Source organism: Oratosquilla oratoria, chromosome 33, assembly GCF_046742065.1.
Source record: "Oratosquilla oratoria isolate Oo_2021 chromosome 33, ASM4674206v1, whole genome shotgun sequence".
Classification (NCBI taxonomy): Eukaryota; Metazoa; Arthropoda; class Malacostraca; order Stomatopoda; family Squillidae; genus Oratosquilla; species Oratosquilla oratoria.
The window spans coordinates 22,906,368-22,930,185 of NC_134809.1; the positions used below are offsets into that span (position 1 = coordinate 22,906,368).

General features: G+C 40.0%; 1 long non-coding RNA gene across 1 annotated transcript; it reads right to left on the reverse strand.

The window, feature by feature from the left end:
• Positions 1-281: 281 nt before the first annotated feature.
• LOC143018017 (uncharacterized) lies at positions 282-2,407 on the reverse strand. Its single transcript, XR_012965722.1, has 3 exons — positions 2,143-2,407; positions 1,487-1,677; positions 282-1,104 (listed from the first exon to the last, which is right to left on the reverse strand). It is a non-coding gene; the product is annotated as an uncharacterized LOC143018017 (long non-coding RNA).
• Positions 2,408-23,818: the final 21,411 nt, after the last annotated feature.

Genomic DNA, 23,818 nt, shown 5'->3' on the forward strand with positions numbered 1-23,818 from the left:
CTGATCGTTTCCAGATGGGGAAGGAGGCCGCACTCTACTCTCGAATGTACAATATCGCTTAGCCATGGGTCAAACAACAGCCTGGACTGGCCACGGTGTCTTATTGTGGGCTCTCCAGCAGCGCCGTGGGGGAGGTCTCGATAGGGTGATTCGTTTACGTGGCCGGTAATAAAGTCACTGTTAATATGTTTATATAAATTTATTATGCTCATAGAGCAACAAACCTAGTACAATAGGTACTTTCTATTTATACATTGTATGCGTGACGCGCAGGTCACGTTGCTACGTACAGTAAAGCTGTACGGCAATAATAAGAACATGAGAAAGAGACTGCAAGAGACCACAATGCCCACACTAGGCAGTTCCATTACACCCTCATGTAAGGGGAAATATATTGGTAATCAAGGTGAGCTAAGCTTTAGCATCCACCAAAATGTAGGTGTCGAATTAGGACAGTGTCTAGATTATTGGCAGTTAAGAGAGAGTGGTGGTGGAGACTGTTGGAGTTAGGACGGTCGCATAGCTTGCAGGTAGAGTAGTGTGGTGTGGTACGTCCCCTGCCTCAGAGACACGTCTGGTAAAGCCGTGCAGTCACGATATTGTGTCTGCGAACGAGGGGTCCGTGCTTGCAATACCTCGGGAGAGAGAGAGACTCTCTGCATTCATGTGGAGGAGTGGTTAAAAGAGCGGCAGAGTGTATGATCTTATAGCAGAGGGGGGCGGAGGGCAATGGCAGTTTACAGACATTTTTGGCAAGGAGATCTGCCTTTTCATTCGCAGCGATTCCAACGTGGGAGGGAATTCACAGAAAGCTTATGGCGAGAGAGTGTTCTTGAGTTGTAACTAATTGTTGTAAAATGTGATGAATGAGGGGGCGGTGTATGGGTTGCGAAGACGAGATGGCCTATAGGGCGGACTCGGAGTCATACATTACCACGCCATTCAGTCGCCGCTGACAAAGTACGCTTACAACCAGCGGGAGTGCCAGTAGTTTGCAGAACGTAGAGCTGGACGAGTTGGGTAACCTGCGACCAACCCCGCCTTCCTCAGGTGGCTCCACATCCGGTGAGTAGTCGACGCAGCCCGCGCTACCGTCTAAAGTCACTGGAAAAAGGTCACCGAAAATAATTATAGTTTTGGTTAGGAAAAAAAGGCCACAGAAAAAAGTCACAGTTTTGGTTAGGGAAAAAAAGTCACATTGATAATAAAGTCATTGGAAGCTCCAATTTATCTAAATACCTTAAACAATTAGATAATAAAATATTTTTTTTAGATAATTTATTAACTGGCAATACATAATTTCTACATATTGACAACATTATCTATATATGGTGGCATTACAAGTATGTGAAAAAATCACGTTTTGTTAAATATGTTAATTACAGTAAGGTAGTCAAACAAAAGTATTTAAGTCAGTCATTTATTGACAATACATGCTCTGTACAGATTGAAAATAGCTTACATAACATTGTGGAATTACATGTACCTTCAGTGTTTTTAATGCTGATGATTAAAACGAATATTCCAGGAAGAAACTCTGCCACAGTCTTGTGGTCCTCCGGCGAGCAACGCAAATTACGAAGGCGTTCTTGGAGCTACACATAATGTCGACGAACTCATCTTTGAGGGGAGTTGCCAACAGCATCTTGCTGGATAATGGTGACTCGCTTCTTCACGCTGAAACCATTTAATGGCATGTCAGACTAAATGATGGTAGAAACCAACAAGGTTGAAGAATATTTTATTTCACCCTTCGCAGATGTAATTGGCACGGGCATTGTGTTCATGGTGTCATCATGCATATTCCATAGTTGAGGGGCAAACAGAGGTGGAATGTAACGCATTCTCAGAGGCATCAAGGCATCACTGGACATGAGAACTGGCTGCTGTATCAGTCGAAAGGAGCCACTTGCACAAGAACAGTCGAAGTACCTGAGCAACTCCTCGGCTACAGGTGGATGTTGTGGAATGACAGTTTTGGGGAATCTCATACCTTCATCAACGTCTTCTCGGGGCAAAAAAGCTAGAGTAGGATAATAATGCCACAGAACAAGCAAAACTCAGTAATGGTATTAAACTGTGTTCCCAAACATAAAAACAGTGCTAACATTGCCCTGTTTTTTTTTTTGTGGCCATTTTTACCTGTGATTTTTCTACCTAGATTCGTTCCTCTGACCCTTTAGCAAGTTCCGGCCATCCCTGCAGCCATAGGCATCAGCTGTGGAAGGTCAAGAGTATTCAGGGCTGCGCATCCTTGTTATCACCAGGTTTTCTCCTCTCTTTAACTTAGACACACAATAAACTGTGATTTCATATCATCATTCCTCATGCATGAGGGAAAACGTCGTTATCATTTCGATGAGCTCTCATGTGCAAGCAAGAAGAAAGCAAGCACTACGGTCGCCTATCTCTTACTCCGGCTTCCACCAGCTGATTTTATCCAACTGGAGAAAACATACAATCGAGAGATCAACCTCATCCACGCCAAAGGCGCATGTGTTATTCAGGAAAGGGATTAAAGATAAAACAACCTTTACAGCACCGAGTCTTACTGCTTAGATTTAGTTGTGACTTACGAACGGGAGGTAATTTCATTAGAGATCAAAGAACCGCACTCCAACCTGAGCAAAGTCATTATCGATCGTCTCCCAGTTCAAAGCGTGGGTCTGGCTCCAGTCAGCAACGCAGTGCAGTGCGTCACTGTACTCTAAAGGGGACACGGTTCAAGACAAAAGCCGCGATAAGACATGGAGATAAGGGATGCCGAATCCCGATGTAACGTGGGCCATTTGTCTTTACAAGCTTTTATGTTGTTGCTGTCCACGTAGCCTTGATAGAAGGGACGGGTTGATATATTCAGCACTGCGCTGTTCCATCTAGTGAATAAAATCGTCTGACGTCAATTAGAGCGAGATCTTCATGCTGCATTATTATAGCTAGAAGAATATGCATATTTCTTTCTATCTACATGTCTATACATACATACATGCGTACATACATACATACATACAATACATACAATACATACATACATACATACATACATACATACATAAATGTACACACACACGCGCAGACACACACACACACACACACACACACACACACACACAAACACACACACACACACACACACACACACACACACACACACACACACACACACACACACACACACACACACACACACACACACACACACACACACACACACACACACACGAGAATTTAAGATTAAATTAGATATGGCGAGATACAGAGACGGGACACCACGAGAGTAGCTCCCCGTCCCGTAAAATACAACTAGGTAAATACTAGAATTGGTGCTTCCAAGGTAAATTCTCTCTCTCTCTCTCTCTCTCTCTCTCTCTCTCTCTCTCTCTCTCTCTCTCTCTCTCTCTCTCTCTCTCTCTCTCTCTCTCTCTCTCTCTCTCTCTCTCTCTCTCTCTCTCTCTCTCTCTCTCTCTCTCTCTCTCTCTCTCTCGCTCACACACACACACCATGTGTGTATTCACCTCGGATCTGCTGCAGTCTCTGTCGAGACAGCCAGACACCATCCTACGGCAGTGAGCTCAGAGCTCATTATTTGTGTGTGTGTGTGTGTGTGCTTGCATGTGTGTGTATGTACACACAGGCGTTTAGTGTATTTTGCTTGTGGTAGCAGTAACAAAGAAAATCGTGATAAAATCCCTATCGGGGAACGGAACCACATAACAGTCAAAAACGAAACGGGAGGGTAAAGTTATCTAGAGTTCGTATTTTTTTTTTTAACTATCTTCTGCGTGTGAATACTATGTTGTTGATGAAATCCTGCCTTGTCTAACTTTTCATAATATTCCTTTTGGGTAGCAATGTATGAGTGAAGAGTTGTTATACGTATTTTTCTTGAGTTTTGTTCGTATTTTTGTAGCAATCCAATGTAACATTTATTGATCGTGTTTACTTTGTTCATAATAGGACGGTATGTATGTATGTATGTATGTATGTATGTATGTATGTATGTATGTATGTATGTATGTATGTATGTATGTATGTATGTGTGTGTGTGTGTGTGTAAATGATAGGCCAGCCAGACAGTGTTATGATCAACGACGCCTTGGAATGACATCATGTTACACACATACGCGTGCTCGCGCACACACACACACACACACACACACACACACACACACACACACACACACACACACACACACACACACACACACACCTACCTCGTGGCGCGGTAGTTAGAGTTCTCGCCCGCCACTACAGCGGTCCGGGTTCGAATCCTGCCCAGGGCTGAAATAATTTCAGTATCGCTGCGCTTCGATTTGTTACCCCAACTCTCGTGGGCGGGGAGTTGGGTGTGTGTGTGTGTGCGTGTAGGATCACAGCATTACCCATGCGAGCTCTGAGCTCTCTTCCGGGAGGGAAATAGCTGTCGATCACGAGTCCAACACGTGATCCAAAGACCATGGTGAATCACACGCAAACGCACACATATACGAAACACACGGAAGGAATACAAGAGAAGTCGGCCTCAGTGGTCTTTGAAAATACCTACCACCCATCAATTCACCCTTCCCATTAAGTCATGAAAAGCAACAACAAATTTTGTGATACAAAACCATCCTTCAAAGATGTCAAAGTATTTCACACCTCTTTATCACTGAACATTCAAGGCTGTCACATGCCAGTTTGTAACACTTTGAGCTGACACTCCAGTTTATATAGAGGCATTATGTTCTGGCAAGTCAGTTCATTCTTCCTCCAGGCGTTGAAGCCGCCGCCCAAGCTCCCAGTCCAGTTCTCCCGAGCCACGACCACCAACAAGCCCCTAATCGCTCGCAAATCGCCCGGTGGCAATAGCCCTCTTTTATACGCTACTGTCTTTTCATTTTCTTACAGACATTCTTCCCCTCCCACAAAAAACGATCCCGCGCAAGCGGGTGGTCATTCCTAGGAATCCAGAATCCAGTTCATTCACTGCTTTCAACCAGACAACATGCATCCAGTTAGAACCAGAAGAAGATGACCTGGTGAAGATGGTCCTCCATGATCGACGAGAAGAAATAGCGTCGCAATCAGCACGGACAGACAGCCTGGAGCCAGGGACCGCTATTTGGCTATTGGCATATAGGGTTACGCTATTAAGAACATAAGAACATAAGGAAGCAGACTGCAAGAGACCATAAGGCCTACACTAGGCAGCTCCATGTCCATTACCACCTGTCATCCCCATCCATAAAGTTGTTGAACCGTTTCTTATAACAACCGATATTTTCAGCGGTCACTACATGGTTACTAAGTCTATTCCATTCGTTGACTACCCTATTAGTTAACCAATTCTTTCCTATTTCCTTCTTAAATCTAAATTTGTCCCAAATTAAATCCATTACTGCGAGTCCTGCCCTGTTGTCTTAATATGATGACCTTGTTTGCGTCACCTTTGTTAAAGCTATTGGCAGCAGGAAAGAGATGAGAGTTGACAACTAGTACATTTCTTCGCAGTATTTCTCATATCGCAGCACCCAGGATGACTACTTATTGGGACATGTACTTGATGTGTGCTTCGTCATCTGCTTGATCTGCCTGCGGCCGATTTCTCGCACCCGGGCACCCAAACATGCACACGGACACACAAGCACACACATGCAAACACACTCACACCAACGTATACCCAAACATATGGAAACATGCATACACAAACAAGTTGGAATATGTGTGTGTGTGTGTGTGTGTGTGAGAGAGAGAGAGAGAGAGAGAGAGAGAGCGAGGTAACAGCATTACTCACAGATCGGGCAATGCATAAGCTTTGAGCTCTCATTCGGGAGGGTAATAGCTGTCGATCACGGGACCAGTATGTAATCAAAGACCATGGTAAATCGCGCACGCGCACACACACACACACACACACACACACACACACACACACACACACACACACACACACACACACACACACACAGACACAGACACAGACACACACACACACACACACACACACACACACACGTAAAATAAAATCATAAAATCACATGGTAAACGGTGTTGGTGAAATCAAGGTTTCTGTCGCTGGATAGAATTACAGCAGCGTCATACTTGGGTTCAACACGGTAACAAACGTAATTAATTGTTTTCTTTCTTTCTCTCTAACCGTAATGAGGATATTTTATGATCTGTCATGATCGAGATTTCGGTCGTTTGGAGACTCGTTCAGGGTGAAGGTCTTTCTTGGGCTTGAATAAAAATAGCCTCTTAGCTGGAACTAAATCTGTGTAGCACGTCACCGCGTTGATGGGGCAGAAAGGAGCCCGCGTGACTGTGAATGTTCTTTGTGCGTCATACTTTTCATTAACCAACAGACGACTGATGATTTCATTACGTAGGCACATTATATATATATATATATATATATATATATATATATATATAATATATATATATATATATATATATATATATATATATATATATATACATATTATATTGATGAAGGTGGAAAAAGTCACGAGTCTAGTTCCGAGTTTTTTAGTTTATTCCTGACCGGTTTCACTCTGTGCTTTGGAACTAGACACCTTCTTTAACTTGTCACAATATATATATATATATATATATATATATATATATATATATATATATATACACATATATATATAATGCAGAAACCACGGGGAAATTAAAGTTCGTAATACTAAACGTTTTCGTCTATTACGACATATTCACGTGTGTTTGTGTGTGTATGCGTTTGTATTCAGGTTATTGAATGCGGTGGCTTAATCTGTATTTACAAAGCTTAAGGACGCTCTCTATTCTTATGTTATTTCTTCTTCCTGAAGTCAGACAATGAGTTCTCAGTAGGTAATCATGCTGTATGTTTTCGTAACTATTTTTTTTTTTATCTCAGTCACGGTATTCCACAGTTTACGTTTCTGTAACAACATTTCATCAATTGAAGAATTTCGATTCTGATTTTGTTACCGTAGCTGCATTAGTATAGTTGTAATATTGCAATTACAGAACTACTTCCAGAACACAGAAACCCTGACTCGTACAAGACTAGAATGTGTGTCACTGATCTCAACACATTGATGGATATACACAAGATCGAGAGAATATACAGCATCCAAGATATTTCCCAGAGAGTTGGACGTGTAGCCGATACTACATTTTATCGAAAGAGCTCAGTTAAGATGGTATGGGGATGTCATGCGAACGGAGGATAATGGAGAACCGTTGAAATACTACAAATAGAATCCAGCTGGTAAGAGACTCGTCGGAAGGCCAAGGTTTTGGTTTTGATAAATTTATTACGCCCGTGGGCGGCAAACAATAGTGCATTTATTACAATATTGTATTAGAGGACATGTCATATAATACATATATTCTTTAAATGGAGAAATAATATTATAATCATTCAGGATCCCCCGAAATGGGGATAGCGAGATAGTGGTACTATGTAAGTGTTACATACAATCATCATGCCTTGTCTCTGGGGAATATTGTCTGTCACCATGGGTCATTGGAGATAGGAAGGCCAAGGAAGCGATGAAGAGTTGGAATACGTGAAGCAGTGGTTGCCCGAGGGGAGACGCTAGACCACGTTGAGGAGACGGAGTCGTTTGCAGACGGAGGAGAGTGGAGAGCATTCACGAGGCACCGTGACTGACAGGGGAAACCCTACCTGGTGTATGGTGAGAAAGGTGAGAAACGGATATTACCGAATGTAGGATGGTATACCCTATGAAGAAGCACCTAACAGCACTGGATCTGCCAACACCGAAAGATAAAGGAGAAAGGGATGATGTATAATTATAGCATTCGCTGAAGGTGATAGACTACATTGACAGAAAACGGAAGAAACGATCTGTCGCCCCGACACTGCATTTGGTGAATAAAATCATCTTAAGTCAATCGGAACAAAATTTGTAGAGCACGTCACTGATGAAAGGTCTGGCAACAGGGTGAACAAGGTCAACTTTTACAAGGTCAGGTAGACCGAGATGAGGTCAAGCTTTCTTCCCATCGTCAGTTACAAGCAGTTCGGAGTGAAGCCAAGGAAAGGAGGTCACCAGGCTTCCAGTTAGTGTAGCAGGACATGGAAGTACTGAAACCTTATGAAGTCGGGTCCACACGCCACGTGGACTCCGAGTTTACGTTGTATTGTCAATGATTTCATGGAATATTGGCGTTTACAGGTCAACACTCTTAATAAGATACCACTGTTATTTTCACAAAGAACGTTATGATACAGACATATTGGTGTTTACAAGTCAACACTCTTAATACGATACCATCGTTATTTTCACAAAGAACGTTATGATAGACTTATCAGCAACAAACCTAAAAGCCTATTTCCTCATTCATGCTAACACCGTTGCATATTTCTGACTTACTGTACGCAGGTTGGTTTGTTCTGTTATACAGTTGGTCGTATTATTCGTGAAGCATAGTTCATTACAATGATAACTGTTGCCACGAGTTTTACTGACTGGAAACCCACAACAGCAAGCAATAGCCCTCAGACCCTCCTATAGGTCCCTCCGGAAAGCGAGACAGACAGACAAACAGACTACCAAGTACCACCGAGTTCACCGTGGCCATGCGGCCGTGACGTCACGCGGAGGGTACATCCGCTCAACCACCAACACTCAATACCAGAAACACGAACAGATAACACAAGGGACTTTCCTCGGCCCATTCAAAACACCAGGAAATAACGACCGGCTGAAATGTAATTGTTTCAATCTTAATTTTCCTTGTCGAACTGATAGCCCTATCAAAAAGACGCTTTCTGAAAAACAAACATACGTCAACAAACAAAGAAAACAATGACATCAAATGGCAAATTTACATACTTGTCCGGGATGCGTGCGTTGACATTTTCGTCATTAACGTTAGATACAGCTTTGGAGATTATCTGCACATAGTTACAGACTATGTCAGCCAATCTCTTCATTTCTGCTTTAGCCTTTCCTACTTTCACTGTTGAATCATCTGATACATGGTTGTGTTTTCCGTTTTCTCTTGGTTGATTCATCTCTTAAATATGTCATCACGTATCCTCGACATTTCTCTGCTCAGTTCTTTACCTAGATTAATGTTGGCCTACTATGTATTTTACTATATATTTTCAAGTTCAAAGATATATTGGAATTTCAATAATAATGGCCATTTCCATTTTCATTAGTTGATATTTTTTCATTTAATATATTGATTTCCGGTTTTGAATTGTAATATCCATAAGTCACATAAGTCTAATGTAAAGTTATAGCATTATCCTTATCGCACATTAATAATTATTATGAAATTAATAAATGTGGGAAGGTGTCCTCCTGCATGTGCAAAAATGACAATGTTGGAAAATGAATGTGAGAAAATGTGATGTGGGAAAATGTCCGTGTGAGAAACTGTCCGTATACCATTTCATACAACCTAGGCAAAGACCGGCAAGAAAGAATGAGCCATTTCTGAAGCTGATAAAGGCCTCTTTTCCTACCACAGACTCTCACTGATTTACCAGTCATTAACATTTTATCCAGTACCTCATTTTAATCCTCCAAAGTAATTTCATATGATTTTTTTTGTCATAAAAAACTCCAGTACTTGCTTTGACGAAGCCATCCCAGACCAAAATAAGCTAAAGCCTTTGCTGTGGTTTCCGAAAGTAGCTGAACAGCTAACCTTACTCATACATTGGATATCACTTACATAAACATGTTTTTTTTTTTGTCAAAACGGTATGTCAGCTTTAAATCACTTACCCTCTGAATGATTTCTCAGACGCATCCACTACATGCATTCCTTCCTCTAGCTCAGATCCCGAATCAAGGAATTTTTTTCTTATAAGTTTTACCAGATGTGATCCATCGGCAAACACACGAATTTCTCTGTCGGGTGCAGCTAAATTTTTGAAGGAATTACTAGTTCCTAGACCAACATTGCTCCAGAGGCTCATATTTGTAGGACCAAGATAATTGACCATAGCAACAACAGGAGAACTAACTGCCTCTACTCTCACTACCAAAGCAAACAATAGTTCTTTAGTTACTCTTGTACCAAAATTATAATAAATTGGCTATTTCCATGGCGAAATTAGTCCTCTTATCATAATACACTGGACATGTGACTTGAGTTCATATAGTGTGTCTGTACCTTTGTCATAGGACCAAACTTGTGCAACACTACATGTATCAAATGACATAACGCATAGTCGCATTTGCTCACCCATTGCCTTAGCTTTGTCTGATAGAAGACAAATTGTGTGCAAGACTCCTAACTCAACACCGATTTCAATGACCATCGATTGTAGTAATAGATGGATATATAGTTACACTTTCTTTCGCAAATAGTGATAGGCTTTTCAACTTGAATTACGCGGAGTTAGTGGTCTGCTAATTTCATATTGAGGCCATCGTTTCACGGTGATTCCAATATGTAATCCACCTGAGATGATAAAAATGGCTAAGATTTTTCCTCGTAGCTGCATAAGCCTCAACATGAGGATGTATTGTCTTGATAAGTAGGATGTTTGTTCCTTGTTCCACTCTGCTCTTTCTTGAAGGAGAGTGTCTCTCTTCTTTGTAAAGACATCCGAATAGGTATTCTGTACATCAACATTAATCCCTCACTAAAAAGTTACAAAACACTAAGAAACAACAACAAGTATATATTAATCGCCCACGGAACAGTGACTGTAAGCCATGCCCTCCGTGTGACGCTATCAGCCACGAATTTCCCATGATTTGTCAAAATCGGGCAGACCTCACCTTTCTCTTACACTCGCTGGAAAGGATCACTGGACTATTGTGGGTTTGTTTCCATGTTACCGGCTGGTAAGAGGAATAGGTGAGCAGTCGTTGTCTCTCATTATAGTAAATGAAATACCATCAACGCTGGGTGATGCCCAGAGACGGATTCTGCAACTCCAGATACTGTGTGTTTGTGTGTGTGATTCACCATGGTCTTGGATCACGTGTTGGACACGTGATCGACAGTTATTGACCTCCCGGATGAGAGCTTAAAGCTCTATGGGTAATACTGTGACCTGACACGCACACACACACACACATAACTCCCCGTCCACGAGAGTTGGAGTAACACTCCGCAGCGGAGCGATACTGAAATTATTTCAGTCTTGGACGGGAGTCGAATCCGGACCGCTGTAGTGGCAGGCGAGAACTCTAACTACCGCGCCACGAGATGTTTGTGTGTGTGTGTGTGTGTGCGTGCGCGCGTGTAGTCGATGGGTTTAATAGACGAGCGGCGGTGAGGTCAGCCGGCCAACCATCACGAAGTGAGGTCATAGGTTAACTACCTACCTACACCCTTTTCTCTTAAATTGTGGCCTGACTTGTGATTGGCTGGAGTGCTCTCGGTGGTCGCTGTTGATTGGTCAATATTCTGTGTAAGTGGGATCCCGCTGGCCATGGGCACAACCAGCACATAGACGTTTCATATTGAAGTGTTCGTTTCTAAATAAAGAACGAAGAATTGGGGAACTAGTAACGGTAGCCCATAGAGAGAAGACGAAAACTACAGGGAATTTTTAATCCAAAGAGAAACTGCTAGAGAAGAATCATTTTATACTGTATATGTAAAAAAAAAAAAAATAAATAAATACTTGGGCATAATAACCTTAGGTTAGAACCCTCTCCAAATAATACAAAAAATCACAATAAGGGCTCAATACAATTTACCTAACAAACATGATACGGAAATAAAGCTTTACTTGAAATGGATACAATATAGTACATATTACATACAAATATATATATATATATATATATATATATATATATATATATATATATATATATATATATCTATATATCTATATATATATATATATATATATATATATATATATATATATATATATATATATATATATATATATATGTATGCAAAATAACCACAGGAGAAGGGAAACTTGTAGACAGTAAGTACTTTTGTATATTAAATCTTCAGACTAAACGACAGAGATACAGAGTTGAGTTTAAATGTATCAGGTGGCAACCATGGGGGTGGGGAGGGAAGGGGGTGACAATACAATGCGAGAAGGGGGGATGACCTTACCTCTATCGACCTGACCAACACATAAGGCTCAATCTGGCGGAAAGATCTTGGTGACCATTTGGGTTAGTCAGTTAGTTAGTTAAGGTTTATTCAACAATATAAAATACAATTTAGACATACATATATACAATTTTTTTTTTTTTTTTTTTTTTTTTTTTTTTTTTTACAAAATTAGTAGTTGATTGGGCTACCAATTTATCACATTTAAAATGACCATAGCTTAAGTTTATGTTTTTATCAAACGTGCCTGATATTAAGCAGGATTCTATTATATTTCTTTTTTGATTTTTTTTTCCTTTGGCTGAAATTGTTGCCTTAGACCAATCAATATGATGGTTGTATACTGCTTTGTCTTGAAATAACGCATTATTTTCCTGGACAGATCTCACACTATATTTATGTTGGGAAATCCTTGTTTCCAAGTTTTTCCCAGTTTGTCCAATATGAAATTTGTTACAATCTTGGCAAGGAATTTTATAGACCACACCGTTGTTGTTAGGAGGGCTGTTCTTGATTAAAGTTTTCTTTAAATCTCTTTAAATTTCTTTAAAAGCCACTTTGATGTCCAATTTTTTGAGTACCTTTTTGAGTTGCCACCTGATACTTACATTTAAACACAACTCTGTATCTCTGTCATTTAGTTTGAAGATGCAATATACGAAAGTACTTACTGTCTACAAGTTTCCCCTCTCCTGTGGTTATTTTGCTTTTTTGTATCACGGTGATGTGATTGCTTACACACACACACACACACACACACACACATATATATATATATATATATATATATATATATATATGTGTGTGTGTGTGTGTATGTGCGTGCATGTGATTCACCTTTGGTCTTTGGATCACAGGTTGGATTCGTGATTGACAGCTATTTCCCTCCCGGAAGAGCGCTCAGAGCTCGTATGACCGATCTATGTGTGATGTTGTGACCTTACACGCACACACACACACAACTCCCCGCCCACGAGAGCTGGAGTAACGACTCGAAGCGCAGCGATACTGAAACTATTTCAGCCCTGGGCAGGATTCGAACCCACACTACCGTAGTGACAGTCGGAGACTCTACCATCCGCGCTACCGTATGTGTGTCTTTTTCTAGTTGTATTTACCTAATTGTATTTTACGGGACGGGAGCTATGCTCGTTGTGACCTGTGTGTGCGTGTGTGTGCGCGCGCGTGTGTGCAGTGTGACAAACCAAATCTGGCCAATTTGGCAGGTCAGGGTCGTCTGCGAGTAGACGAAGAGAGTTATTACCCCGAGCGGGAGGCAGGGACAGAGCCGATAGGCGGGCTGGGATGGAAGGGAGGTACTGGGAAGAGCGTCCCGAGGCGGGATGGGATGAGAGTTTGCATGGCGTCGGTACAAGCACAGAGCCGGAGGCGAAACTGGAGCTAAGGTTCCGTCGGTATTTGTCGGTGTCTGTCCGGTCTAAGCCTGCTGTTTTCAAGGCTTCGACTAATTTCTTTAGAGGTATATTTTTCCTCTAATTTGATAGACTCTGAACACCGATTTCAAGATGGAATTGTGGCTGAAGAGAGTGTGGATGGGGGTAAGGCAGGGTCGTGTCTCTCTAGATTCTTCTCGAGGATTCGAATTTTCTTTTTTTTTTCAGATTTCGTTTTCAGATGAACAAGGAGTCAGAACGACGTATGGAGACCTTGGTCATTATAGAACGCTTTTTATTTATTATTCTTTATTTATTTTTTCTATCTTTTTTTTTCAAAGGGTCGGGCTAAGCATGAGCTCTGACAAGGAGTTATTGATTTTGGTCTTGCCCGTGAACTTTTACGCAAAACGTTATGGATGGATATATATGGATGGATATATATATATATATATATATATATATATATATATATATATATATATATATATATATATATATATATATATATATATCCATCCATATATATATATATCCATCCATATATATATATATATATCCATCCATATATATATATATCCATCCATATATATCCATCCATAACGTTTTGCGTAAAAGTTCACGGGCAAGACCAAAATCAATAACTCCTTGTCAGAGCTCATGCTTAGCCCGACCCTTTGAAAAAAAAGATAGAAAAAATAAATAAAGAATAATAAATAAAAAGCGTTCTATAATGACCAAGGTCTCCATACGTCGTTCTGACTCCTTGTTAATCTGAAAACGAAATCTGAAAAAAAAGAAAATTCGAATCCTCGAGAAGAATCTAGAGAGACACGACCCTGCCTTACCCCCATCCACACTCTCTTCAGCCACAATTCCATCTTGAAATCGGTGTTCAGAGTCTATCAAATTAGAGGAAAAATATACCTCTAAAGAAATTAGTCGAAGCCTTGAAAACAGCAGGCTTAGACCGGACAGACACCGACAAATACCGACGGAACCTTAGCTCCAGTTTCGCCTCCGGCTCTGTGCTTGTACCGACGCCATGCAAACTCTCATCCCATCCCGCCTCGGGACGCTCTTCCCAGTACCTCCCTTCCATCCCAGCCCGCCTATCGACTCCTTCGTCTACTCGCAGACGACCCTGACCTGCCAAATTGGCCAGATTTGGTTTATCACACTGCACACACGCGTACGCACACACACGCACACAGAGGTCACAACGAGCATAGCTCCCGTCCCGTAAAATACAATTAGGTAAATACAACTAGAAAAAGACACACATACGGTAGCGCGGATGGTAGAGTCCCCGACTGTCACTACGGCGGTCTGGGTTCGAATCCTGCCCAGGACTGCAATAATTCCAGTATCGCTGCGCTTCAAGTCGTTACTCCAACTCTTGTAGGCGGGGGGTTGTGTGTGTGTGTGCGTGTAAGGTCACAGCATTACCCATAGATCGGTCATACGAACTCTGAGCTCTCTTTCGGGAGGGAAATAGCTATCGACCACGAGTCCAATCCGTGATCCAGAGACCAAAGGTGAATCACATGCACACACACACACACACACACACACACACACACATATATATATAAATATATATATATATATATATATGCAAGCAATCACATCACCGTGATACAAAAAAGCAAAATAACCACAGGAGAGGGGAAACTTGTAGACAGTAAGTACTTTCGTATATTACATCTTCAAACTAAATGACAGAGATACAGAGTTGTGTTTAAATGTAAGTATCAGGTGGCAACTCAAAAAGGTACTCAAAAATTGGACATCAAAGTAGCTTTTAAAGAAATTTAAAGAGATTTAAAGAAAACTTCAATCAAGAACAGCCCTCCTAACAACAACGGTGTGGTCTATATATATATATATACATATATATACATATATATATAAATATATATATATATATATATATTTATATATGTATATATAAATATATATATGTATGTGTATATATATATATATGTATATATATATATATATATATATATATATATATATATATATATATATATATTAATATTAATCACCGGATGGACTGGGAGAAATCTGATCTCATTTATAAATCAGGGTGTGGGTTCAGAAGGAAAATGGTGGAATCAACATTAATTGATTATCTGCCCACGATGAATATTTCCAAGGGTCAATGGACCCCAGACATCATTTCAGGACTATTCATCACCAAAAATATTGTCAACAAGCTTCCTCCCCCTCCCCCTGACCCGACCTCGTGTCAACCTCAGGTCAACTAGGGTTGGGGCAGTGATGTTCTTTATTTTCTCATGTTCCCTTTCTTTTGTAAGAGGTTGCTACTTAAGATAGCCTCCTCCCTGCCACTTTGTACTACTGAAGAGGATTGCAGGTAGCAATCGAAATATATAGTTCCGCTTACGCAACTTTTTCTTTCGTCCGACTGTGGTGTTAGTTGTGATATATATATATATATGTGTGTGTGTGTGTGTGTGTGTGTGTGTGTGTGTGTATCTAGTTGTATCTTACGGGAAGGAGAGCTACGCTCGTGGGGTTCCGTCTCTGTATCTCGCCATGTCTAATTTGCTCTTGAACTCGTGTATGGTTTTTGCGCGCACTATTGTTTCGTCTAGTTATTCCATACATTCACCACTCTGTGGGGAAAGCTGTTCTTTTTCAGGTCTCTTCTATATCTGTCCTTTTTGAGCTTCTTTCCATATCTCCCTGTATTTCGCTTATCCCACTTTAGTAAGTCTTCTCTATCAACGACTTCCATACCTCTCATGATTCTGTAGATAGTCAACAAGTCACCTCTTCTCTCGTGTGTGTGTGTGTGTGTGTGTGTGTGTGTGTGTGTGTGTGTGTGTGTGTGTGTGTGTGTGTGTGTCTCTGTCTGTCTTCTACTCTCCATTTTATTATACCTAACCTGAAGTTCATGTTTGGTTATATCTTGGGTTATACTCTTAATTTTCAATTAGCATATTTAGAGTTTAGCTGATGTATTGTTCCGCTTTGGGATATATCCCTTCTAAGCTATTCCAAACATTTATGCATCTGTATGAAAAAACTATTTCTTCTTATCCTTTAGATAAGACGTTTTTTTTTTTAATTTGTTTTCATGGCCTAATAGAACCCTCCTATCACTAATCAAGAGGTCTCATCTATTAATGTACTTGATCATGAGTCCATTACGTGATCTAAGATCATGGTGAATCACACACACATACACGTGCACACACACACACACACACACACACACACACACACACACACACACACACACACACACACACACACACACACACACACACACACACACACACACACACACACACACACACACACACACACACACACACACACACACACACACACACACAAACACACGGTAAAGCTTTCGCTCGCATATAAACACGTCCTACAGAAAACGATATTTAGTATATTTAATTAACAAAACTAAGTGCAATGATAATAATAATAATAATAATAATAATAATAATAATAATAATAATAATAATAATAATAATAATAATAATAATAATAAAATAATAATAATAATAATAATAATAATAATAATAATAAAATAATAATAGTAATAGTAATAATAATAATAAATAATAATAAATAATATTAATAATAATTAATAATAATAATAATAATAACAACAACAACAACAATAACAATATTAATAATAATAATAATAATAATGATAATAACAACAGCAACGACAACAACAACAATATTAATAATAGTAACAATAATGATAATGATAATAATAATAACAACAACAACAACAATAATAATGATAATAATAATAATAATAATAATAATAATAATAATAATAATAATAATAATAATAATAATAATAATAATAATAATAATAATAATAATAATAATAATAATAATAATAATAATAATAATAATAATAATAATAGTAGTAATAATAATAATAATAATAATAATGATAATAATAATAATAATAATAATAATAATAATAATAATAATAATAATAATAATAATAATAATAATAATAATAATAATAATAATAATAATAATAATAATAATAATAATAATAATAATAATGAATAATAAATGTAATACAATAAGATCAGACTCTTCATTTACACAACAACCCATTCTCATCATCCCCTCATGCGAAAACAAAGACGACTGGAAGAAATCGCAAGACACCTTTCACCCCATCCATCCATCTCATTCTAGGTCTCCTTTCAAGTTCACTCCATCCATACTCTTTCTATTAATCTTTCCTCACTCATTCTTTCCATGTGCGCAAGTCATCCCAGAATTCTTTCATCAGTCCTATGTACAAGTTCCTTTTCCGCCTCCTCTCTCCTTCTCACCCCCTACTTTCTCGTTCTATCCATCCTCATAAACCTCACCATATTTCTCAAAGGTTTTTCGCAAACCTGACTTATCACAAAATTTTGCTCCACGCACCCTTTACATTTCCAAAACACACTCATTTCCTTATCAAGTACTCCCCCTTTTCTTCTAATAGTCTTCTCAATTAAAGCCCTCCTCTATGTGTCCTTCCAACTACGCCCTACAAACTGATCCTCCTAAAACTACTACATTTATATTTCATTAATTTTAATTTGTAAAGCAGAACGATATAAGTACTCCTCCAGCACATTCCTCTTCCTTAGATGTACATTAAACAACCTTGCATATGGTTCCCAAGTTCTTCTTTGCAGCCTATGGACATATGCTCAATTTTCCTCTTATATTTCCGCCTTCATCCCTTAATCCCACCATTCAGTACCCTTCCTTTTATTCTCTCCCATCCTCATCGTTCTACATACCATCTTTGCATACTTTGTCACTTTTTCCTTAAAATATACTCATTCTTCTTCTACTTATGTCACCCCTCTCTCCCTCATCACTTTTCATACTTTTCTCAGGTTCTCCTTGTATTTTTTCTCATTTAATTAATTAATTCTCAATACCTCTGCCTCCCACCCTTTGACTCCTCCTCTACTCTTAATTTTCCTTTCACGAAAAAAAAGTCTAAAGCTCTCCCACTCTTTCCTCTGAAAACATGGATGTCCAGAACTCTTCCTATCCTTCTTTTTATATCATTACATACTCCATTAACGTCCTATTAATCAACCTTCCATCCACCACACTTTCCCTTGAATAATTATATTTAGGTCTCTTCTTAAACACCGTGTTTGCTGTCATCAACCCTTTTTCTAAACACATCTCCAACATCACCTCTCCACTAAGATTCTTACCTGGAATCTCAAAAATTTCTATATCTATTGGCTCATCTACTCTAGCATTGAGATCTCTCAACACCACAACATTTGCATTCCTCTCAAAACTCTCAAAAAAATTATATAAATATGTCTAAGAAGCTTTCGTTTCTTTTTCAGTTTTCTTACTACCAGGTCCATATGCACTAACAAAAATCCATATCTCCCATTCCTGTTTTACTTTCACCCACATTATCTTTGAAGACACTTCCCTTCACTCTACTACGTGCTTTCCTACCTCATCTTTTACCAACAGAGCCACTCCTTCTCTCCCTCACTCCCCCATCACTCATACACGCTGCCCACCACACTCCCAAAGTCAAAGCATCCATCCCTTTCAACTTAGTTTCATTGAACCCTAACATATCCATTTTCATTGACACACACATGCTAGCAATTTCTTCCCTTTTACTATCATCTTTACCACAACCACACACATTTAATGACCCAAATCTTAGGGTTCTGATTGGAGTTCTCCTTCCAGCAAGAAAAGATTTCTTTCTTAACGGATCCCTTCCCCAGCTTAGGAACCACTGCACTAACCTAACTTCTTTGACAAGTCGCCATAAATTATGACGGCACGCGAATTGGATGGATAGTTACAGCCTGAAAATATGGTGGGAAAAATATGTGGTCACTTTAGTTGGAGTGGGAAGGGGCCCTTTAAAATAAAATCTTTGTTCGACACATTCACATAAGGAAATGAGACACGTCGGATATCTTAGAAAAGATAAGACGTTCAATATAAACACACATTCTGTCGAGACCTTTGATTCGGAGATAAAATTTTGATTAAATCGATACGCAGGTTGATAACGTCAGTTTGAGAGAGAGAGAGAGAGAGAGAGAGAGAGAGAGAGAGAGAGAGAGAGAGAGAGAGAGAGAGAGAGAGAGAGAGAGAGAGAGAGAGAGAGAGAGAGAGAGAGAGAGAGAGAGAGAGAGAGAGAGAGAGAGAGAGAGAGAAAGAGAGAGAGAGAGGGGGAGGAGCCAATAAGTGTGGAGACTTTCTGTGCATGATGAACCACTGAGCTTTTATAGTCTGGCTTATGCTAGACCACTTTCTTCACCAGATCCCCATACTATCCAGCTGAGGGTCGCGCGTGTCGTCTCATTTGGCAACTTTTAATTTATAAAAATAAACACCAAATATAAGGACGTAGCATTTATTAGTAACGCGTTTCGCTTGTAACAGCTTTGTCAAGTACTTGATAAAACTGTGGGAAGGGAAACGTCGTTCTAATAATCCTCCCGTGACTACGCGGTGTTTATTTCGATAGACTTCTCGGTAACTGCCATTTCCATACAGTTTCTATTCTGGATAACATCACGCCTGTCTACAATTTCGCTCAGCTATACCGAACCGGGGATGACACCGAGACGCACATCACTGATTTGACGAGGGAAAAAAATCCAAAACTGAGGAGCGGCGACCTCTGGATTGAACGAGACCTCGTTCGGCCGAGACCCTAACCCCCGGACCAGTGTCCAACTCTGACCTGAGCTGACGGTTGCTACATGATCGGTGCCATGGAGGTGCTGTCGTTTTGAAAATGGCAGGCTGCTTTATCATTAATCAGGGACTGATAACCAGTTATCTTGTGGTGCACATGGGCAAGATTAAGTTAAAAGAAAATGTGTTCATGTGTCATGGGCCGGAGTCTAGCCAGCTGGCCGTCTGTACGAGTTTCTTCCCGTTGTTTACGACAGTTTACATTACAGAAGAGACTACTTCTCATAGACGAATAAAATCATCTGGCGCCAACTACAACACATTCCTCAAGAACTGTCTGTTCGGTCATCGAAAATGAGTTAAAAGGGCCTTACACAAAGCGCTTAAGTGTGGCCTAATTTGTTATCTTTATTCTATGTATGTATTCTATGTACTGAAACGACTAAATCAAATGCCATTCACTAGTAACTGTTCGGACGGATACCAGACACATCACGGCACTGATACCGACCAGTCTGCCGTGACCCCAAAAGTTCTTTTCAAACTTGTGACCATCTCGGCCTGTATGCTTATTCTCACTGTCGCCAGGCGATTTTATTCATCTGTGGAGGAATCCTAGAGAACTAGAATGATAACCTACTGAGTCTGGAAGCCGTCCCTTGTTTATTATCGACTTTAGTAAACCGTAACAAAATTGACATGATCGTCTAGTGCAGGGGCTCTCATTAAGGGTGAAATTCACCCCCAGGGGGGAATTTTGGGATTTCTGGGGGTGAATTGTGACCACAGTAAGTTTACGTGGTGAGGAAATCAAGTATAGGTTTTGGCCTATCTGGCCTGTCACCTGGGCTGGAATTATACATGTGCTGACCCGTATTATTTAGAATGCACCTTTTGAAACAGACAATCTTGGAAAGGAAGGGATAATGACATTGTGACAAATGGTGAAAGGGGTGCATGGGCCAAGCAAGTCCGAGAACACCTGATCTAGAGGATTATTGTATTACAAGCTAGGCTGAAGGTGACGTGGAATGTTCTGCTTGGTTACTGTCCCGTGAGTACGAAACTTTAGTTCGAACCCTCAAACACTGATGATGCCACTTGCCCGAGTACGTACACCAGTGTGTGTGTGTGTGTGTGTGTGTGTGTGTGTGTGTGTGTGTGTGTGTGTGTGTGTGTGTGTGTGTGTGTGTGTGTGTGTGTGTGTGTGTGTGTGTTTGTGTGTTTGTGTGTGTGTGTGTGTGTGTGTGTGTGTGTGTGTGTGTGTGTGTGTGTGTGTGTGTGTACAACTAAGTGGTATCAGGCCTGATTTCATATTCTTAAAGGATGTTTTTGTCATTTGGAAAAGATTATCTTTATCAAATTACAGACGTGGAAGCTTGGCATGGGAATCCCAGGATCCTTACTTGCATGGCAAACAATCCTTCGCAAAACACACACACACACACACACACACACACACACACACACACACACACACACACACACACACACACACACACACACACACACACACACACACACACACACACACACACACACACACACACACACACACACACACACACACACACACACACACACACACACACACACACACAGAGAGAGAGAGAGGAGAGAGAGAGAGAGAGAGAGAGAGAGAGAGAGAGAGAGAGAGAGAGAGAGAGAGAGAGAGAGAGAGAGAGAGAGAGGGTGAGTGTGGGAGGAATATAAAAGAGGGAGAGAAGGGACGGAAAGAAAGTAAAAGACAGCTGCAAGATAACGCAATCGCTTCATAGGAATAGCGACAAGACTAGTGTTTGTTTGTTTTTTCTCGAAATTAGGGAGGGAAGAATCACTCACACAAAGCCCGTGGGAGTGATTCTTCACTCCCAAATTTCGGAAAAAAAAAGTGTTAGAGGGGGGGGAGTGAAGGAGATAAAGTCAAGTTACATGGTCACGTAGTAAGAAGGAAGGGAGAGGGAGGGAGTAATGATGGACTTGGAGGGAAAAGGAGAGAAGAGAGAGACGAGTCGATGACCTTGGGGTTTTTCCTCAGCCGAGAAGAATCTGCTTCTAAGAACGCGATCCTTAGACACACGTCTTCCCGCATAATTGATCCCACTTAGCTACAGATTAATTGGAAACCTCTAAAATTTAGAAAATCCTAATACTGAGAGTACAAATTACTTTGAAAATTAAACTAATGCGTCTGGTAGGGAGCTGTGGAAGGGGTTTGTGTTTGTGTCGTAAAATCATGACGTGGAGTGTTTTATGGTCAGATTTATTCCTGTCGTAAAATGATTATTCGGTTTCGCGTCACGTGCTTTGATATTCAAGCCTAGGACGAATGTTAAGGCCCCTTTCACACTAGGCAACTAGTGACCGTCACTAGTTGCCTACCATTATCTTACCATTACCTCACCAGACGGCAGCCCTGTGTGATGAGTTGTGAAGTTCACTTTCTGTTTTACAGTCTTGTTTCCAAACGTGATAAAACTAACTTTAAAATGCCTCAGCATTGCTCTGTTCCACTGTGTTGAGTACATAAGGGTGGACACAAGTTTCCGTCAGATGAGAAGATGAATATGAATTGGAGAATAGCGATAAAACGCCTTGAACCAGGTACAAATAAGCCATGGATTCCAAGGAAATACAGTGTTGTCTGTGAAAAACATTTTACAGCAGATGACTACATGCCTGCTGGTCTTTTAGGTAAGTGATATTCAACTTTGTTGTCATTTATATATAAAGAAAAATAACAGGCACTATTCTTTTTTTAACAATTCAGCAAGATAACCCGTTCCCCATGCTGTCATCATATCAAGTGTGTGTAGTAGTAAGAATTTTGTTATGGGGAACAGCCATTATTTTTCAACCCATGTACCTGTCATTGTATATATTCTCAGGAAGGTAATTATGTTTTTAAAGGTTTACTATTTAAATTAGGATATGTCTACAGTTACGTAGGTTTTTTAACACACTTTCATTGTGATGTCACGTAAAAAATTAATAGAGCTACGTTTTTTTTTCAAAGTTCTTTTATGACTCCCAAACTCAAACCCTGACCTTACCACTTACCCTAACCTTACTCTATTGCTTCCTAAGATAAACAAAGAACTAATTTTTTCTTTGCTTTAATTTCAGGTTCTCGTAAGAGGCTGAAACCTGGTGCGGTTCATCTATTTTTGATTTTAATACAACACCATCCACGTTCACCTCAACACTAAATGCAGAAAGAGCAGAAAGGGTAGCTAAGAGGAGACGTTTATTTCAAAATGAACCAGATATTCAAGATGTTGGCAACGAAGAGGTAGTGTCAGCTGAAAGGGAAAATGAGATTCTACAAAGCGACACTGACGGAGAGAAATCGGTCCAGGGCCACGGTATCCAGTGTGAGATACTAAATTCTATGAATGCTAGATTCTTTATCTTCCGGTTTAAAAATGACAATAAGGACATTCAGTATTATACAGGATTTAACGACTTTGCACATTTTTCCTTAATATTCTCTATGCTTAGTCCAGCTGTCAATAATCTTGATGGAATGGACTATGATTTATTATTAGCAGAAGATCAGTTGTTTTTAACTATAATTAAGTTGAGACAGGCCAAAGATGATATTGAATGATCTATTTTATTCAGAATCAGTCAAACTTATGCGTCAA